Genomic DNA, 6000 nt, shown 5'->3' with positions numbered 1-6000 from the left:
CGATGCCAACCTGACCAGAGTGACGGGAGCGGCACAATTCAGAAAAAGTGCTCAGCTCGCCGAGAAAATGCGATTTAAGCAATAAAATTAAAAATGCTTATAAAACATAAACCAAACGTTGGAGGTGGTCATTTCTTCATGCGCAGTGATAAACTCGGCACTCTAAAGCACCCGAGAGCGTTTTTTTCGATGCCAACCTAACCAGAGTGACGGGAGCTGCACAATTCAGAAAAAGTGCTCAGCTCGCCGAGAAAATGCGATTTAAGCAATAAAATTAAAAATGCTTATAAAACATAAACCAAACGTTGGAGGTGGTCATTTCTTCATGCGCAGTGATAAACTCGGCACTCTAAAGCACCCGAGAGCGTTTTTTTCGATGCCAACCTAACCAGAGTGACGGGAGCGGCACAATTCAGAAAAAGTGCTCAGCCTGCCGAGAAAATGCGATTTAAGCAATAAAACTAAAAATGCTTATAAAACATAAACCAAACGTTGGAGGTGGTCATTTCTTCATGCGCAGTGAATAACTCGGCACTCTAAAGCACCCGAGAGCGTTTTTTTCGATGCCAACCTAACCAGAGTGACGGGAGCGGCACAATTCAGAAAAAGTGCTCAGCTCGCCGAGAAAATGCGATTTAAGCAATAAAATTAAAAATGCTTATAAAACATAAACCAAACGTTGGAGGTGGTCATTTCTTCATGCGCAGTGATAAACTCGGCACTCTAAAGCACCCGAGAGCGTTTTTTTCGATGCCAACCTAACCAGAGTGACGGGAGCGGCACAATTCAGAAAAAGTGCTCAGCTCGCCGAGAAAATGCGATTTAAGCAATAAAATTAAAAATGCTTATAAAACATAAACCAAACGTTGGAGGTGGTCATTTCTTAATGCGCAGTAATAAATTCGGCACTCTAAAGCACCCGAGAGCGTTTTTTTCGATGCCAACCTAACCAGAGTGACGGGAGCTGCACAATTCAGAAAAAGTGCTCAGCTCGCCGAGAAAATGCGATTTAAGCAATAAAATTAAAAATGCTTATAAAACATAAACCAAACGTTGGACGTGGTCATTTCTTCATGCGCAGTGATAAACTCGGCACTCTAAAGCACCCGAGAGCGTTTTTTTCGATGCCAACCTAACCAGAGTTACGGGAGCGGCACAATTCAGAAAAAGCGCTCAGCTCGCCGAGAAAATGCGATTTAAGCAATAAAATTAAAAATGCTTATAAAACATAAACCAAACGTTGGAGGTGGTCATTTCTTCATGCGCAGTGATAAACTCGGCACTCTAAAGCACCCGAGAGCGTTTTTTTCGATGCCAACCTAACCAGAGTGACGGGAGCGGCACAATTCAGAAAAAGCGCTCAGCTCGCCGAGAAAATGCGATTCAAGCAATAAAATTAAAAATGCTTATAAAACATAAACCAAACGTTGGAGGTGGTCATTTCTTCATGCGCAGTGATAAACTCGGCACTCTAAAGCACCCGAGAGCGTTTTTTTCGATGCCAACCTAACCAGAGTGACGGGAGCGGCACAATTCAGAAAAAGTGCTCAGCTCGCCGAGAAAATGCGATTTAAGCAATAAAATTAAAAATGCTTATAAAACATAAACCAAACGTTGGAGGTGGTCATTTCTTCATGCGCAGTGAATAACTCGGCACTCTAAAGCACCCGAGAGCAATTTTTTCGATGCCAACCTAACCAGAGTGACGGGAGCGGCACAATTCAGAAAAAGTGCTCAGCTCGCCGAGAAAATGCGATTTAAGCAATAAAATTAAAAATGCTTATAAAACATAAACCAAACGTTGGAGGTGGTCATTTCATAATGTGCAGTAATAAACTCGGCACTCTAAAGCACCCGAGAGCGTTTTTTTCGATGCCAACCTAACCAGAGTGACGGGAGCGGCACAATTCAGAAAAAGTGCTCAGCTCGCCGAGAAAATGCGATTTAAGCAATAAAATTAAAAATGCTTATAAAACATAAACCAAACGTTGGAGGTGGTCATTTCTTCATGCGCAGTGAATAACTCGGCACTCTAAAGCACCCGAGAGCGTTTTTTTCGATGCCAGCCTAACCAGAGGGACGGGAGCGGCACAATTCAGAAAAAGTGCTCAGCTCGCCGAGAAAATGCGATTTAAGCAATAAAATTAAAAATGCTTATAAAACATAAACCAAACGTTGGAGGTGGTCATTTCTTCATGCGCAGTGATAAACTCGGCACTCTAAAGCACCCGTGAGCGTTTTTTTCGATGCCAACCTAACCAGAGTGACGGGAGCGGCACAATTCAGAAAAAGTGCTCAGCTCGCCGAGAAAATGCGATTTAAGCAATAAAATTAAAAATGCTTATAAAACATAAACCAAACGTTGGAGGTGGTCATTTCTTCATGCGCAGTGATAAAGTCGGCACTTTAAAGCACCCGAGAGCGTTTTTTTCGATGCCAACCTAACCAGAGTGACGGGAGCGGCACAATTCAGAAAAAGTGCTCAGCTCGCCGAGAAAATGCGATTTAAGCAATAAAATTAAAAATGCTTATTAAACATAAACCAAACGTTGGAGGTGGTCATTTCTTCATGCGCAGTGATAAACTCGGCACTCTAAAGCACCCGAGAGCGTTTTTTTCGATGCCAACCTAACCAGAGTGACGGGAGCGGCACAATTCAGAAAAAGTGCTCAGCTCGCCGAGAAAATGCGATTTAAGCAATAAAACTAAAAATGCTTATAAAACATAAACCAAACGTTGGAGGTGGTCATTTCTTCATGCGCAGTGAATAACTCGGCACTCTAAAGCACCCGAGAGCGTTTTTTTCGATGCCAACCTAATCAGAGTGACGGGAGCGGCACAATTCAGAAAAAGCGCTCAGCTCGCCGAGAAAATGCGATTTAAGCAATAAATTTAAAAATGCTTATAAAACATAAACCAAACGTTGGAGGTGGTCATTTCTTCATGCGCAGTGATAAACTCGGCACTCTAAAGCACCCGAAAGCGTTTTTTTCGATGCCAACCTAACCAGAGTGACGGGAGCGGCACAATTCAGAAAAAGTGCTCAGCTCGCCGAGAAAATGCGATTTAAGCAATAAAATTAAAAATGCTTATAAAACATAAACCAAACGTTGGACGTGGTCATTTCTTCATGCGCAGTGATAAACTCGGCACTCTAAAGCACCCGAGAGCGTTTTTTTCGATGCCAACCTAACCAGAGTGACGGGAGCGGCACAATTCAGAAAAAGCGCTCAGCTCGCCGAGAAAATGCGATTTAAGCAATACAATTAAAAATGCTTATAAAACATAAACCAAACGTTGGAGGTGGTCATTTCTTCATGCGCAGTGATAAACTCGGCACTCTAAAGCACCCGAGAGCGTTTTTTTCGATGCCAACCTAACCAGAGTGACGGGAGCGGCACAATTCAGAAAAAGTGCTCAGCTCGCCGAGAAAATGCGATTCAAGCAATAAAATTGAAAATGCTTATTAAACATAAACCAAACGTTGGAGGTGGTCATTTCTTCATGCGCAGTGAATAACTCGGCACTCTAAAGCACCCAGAGCGTTTTTTTCGATGCCAACCTAACCAGAGTGACGGGAGCGGCACAATTCAGAAAAAGTGCTCAGCTCGCCGAGAAAATGCGATTTAAGCAATAAAATTAAAAATGCTTATAAAACATAAACCAAACGTTGGAGGTGGTCATTTCTTAATGCGCAGTAATAAACTCGGCACTCTAAAGCACCCGAGAGCGTTTTTTTCGATGCCAACCTAACCAGAGTGACGGGAGCGGCACAATTCAGAAAAAGTGCTCAGCTCGCCGAGAAAATGCGATTTAAGCAATAAAATTAAAAATGCTTATTAAACATAAACCAAACGTTGGAGGTGGTCATTTCTTCATGCGCAGTGAATAACTCGGCACTCTAAAGCACCCGATAGCGTTTTTTTCGATGCCAACCTAACCAGAGTGACGGGAGCGGCACAATTCAGAAAAAGTGCTCAGCTCGCCGAGAAAATGCGATTTAAGCAATAAAATTAAAAATGCTTATAAAACATAAACCAAACGTTGGAGGTGGTCATTTCTTAATGCGCACTAATAAACTCGGCACTCTAAAGCACCCGTGAGCGTTTTTTTCGATGCCAACCTAACCAGAGTGACGGGAGCGGCACAATTCAGAAAAAGTGCTCAGCTCGCCGAGAAAATGCGATTTAAGCAATAAAATTAAAAATGCTTATAAAACTTAAACCAAACGTTGGAGGTGGTCATTTCTTCATGCGCAGTGATAAAGTCGGCACTTTAAAGCACCCGAGAGCGTTTTTTTCGATGCCAACCTAACCAGAGTGACGGGAGCGGCACAATTCAGAAAAAGTGCTCAGCTCGCCGAGAAAATGCGATTTAAGCAATAAAATTAAAAATGCTTATTAAACATAAACCAAACGTTGGAGGTGGTCATTTCTTCATGCGCAGTGATAAACTCGGCACTCTAAAGCACCCGAGAGCGTTTTTTTCGATGCCAACCTAACCAGAGTGACGGGAGCGGCACAATTCAGAAAAAGTGCTCAGCTCGCCGAGAAAATGCGATTTAAGCAATAAAATTAAAAATGCTTATAAAACATAAACCAAACGTTGGAGGTGGTCATTTCTTAATGCGCAGTAATAAACTCGGCACTCTAAAGCACCCGTGAGCGTTTTTTTCGATGCCAACCTAACCAGAGTGACGGGAGCGGCACAATTCAGAAAAAGTGCTCAGCTCGCCGAGAAAATGCGATTTAAGCAATAAAATTAAAAATGCTTATAAAACATAAACCAAACGTTGGAGGTGGTCATTTCTTCATGCGCAGTGATAAAGTCGGCACTTTAAAGCACCCGAGAGCGTTTTTTTCGATGCCAACCTAACCAGAGTGACGGGAGCGGCACAATTCAGAAAAAGTGCTCAGCTCGCCGAGAAAATGCGATTTAAGCAATAAAATTAAAAATGCTTATTAAACATAAACCAAACGTTGGAGGTGGTCATTTCTTCATGCGCAGTGATAAACTCGGCACTCTAAAGCACCCGAGAGCGTTTTTTTCGATGCCAACCTAACCAGAGTGACGGGAGCGGCACAATTCAGAAAAAGTGCTCAGCTCGCCGAGAAAATGCGATTTAAGCAATAAAACTAAAAATGCTTATAAAACATAAACCAAACGTTGGAGGTGGTCATTTCTTCATGCGCAGTGAATAACTCGGCACTCTAAAGCACCCGAGAGCGTTTTTTTCGATGCCAACCTAATCAGAGTGACGGGAGCGGCACAATTCAGAAAAAGCGCTCAGCTCGCCGAGAAAATGCGATTTAAGCAATAAATTTAAAAATGCTTATAAAACATAAACCAAACGTTGGAGGTGGTCATTTCTTCATGCGCAGTGATAAACTCGGCACTCTAAAGCACCCGAGAGCGTTTTTTTCGATGCCAACCTAACCAGAGTGACGGGAGCGGCACAATTCAGAAAAAGTGCTCAGCTCGCCGAGAAAATGCGATTTAAGCAATAAAATTAAAAATGCTTATAAAACATAAACCAAACGTTGGAGGTGGTCATTTCTTCATGCGCAGTGATAAACTCGGCACTCTAAAGCACCCGAGAGCGTTTTTTTCGATGCCAACCTAACCAGAGTGACGGGAGCGGCACAATTCAGAAAAAGCGCTCAGCTCGCCGAGAAAATGCGATTTAAGCAATACAATTAAAAATGCTTATAAAACATAAACCAAACGTTGGAGGTGGTCATTTCTTCATGCGCAGTGATAAACTCGGCACTCTAAAGCACCCGAGAGCGTTTTTTTCGATGCCAACCTAACCAGAGTGACGGGAGCGGCACAATTCAGAAAAAGTGCTCAGCTCGCCGAGAAAATGCGATTCAAGCAATAAAATTGAAAATGCTTATTAAACATAAACCAAACGTTGGAGGTGGTCATTTCTTCATGCGCAGTGAATAACTCGGCACTCTAAAGCACCCAGAGCGTTTTTTTCGATGCCAACCTAACCAG

The sequence above is a fragment of the Syngnathus typhle genome, linkage group LG11 (genome assembly GCF_033458585.1).
Source record: "Syngnathus typhle isolate RoL2023-S1 ecotype Sweden linkage group LG11, RoL_Styp_1.0, whole genome shotgun sequence".
Taxonomy (NCBI): Eukaryota; Metazoa; Chordata; class Actinopteri; order Syngnathiformes; family Syngnathidae; genus Syngnathus; species Syngnathus typhle.
The sequence above is the reverse complement of the archived record's forward strand: the minus strand, read 5'-3'. Positions refer to the sequence as shown.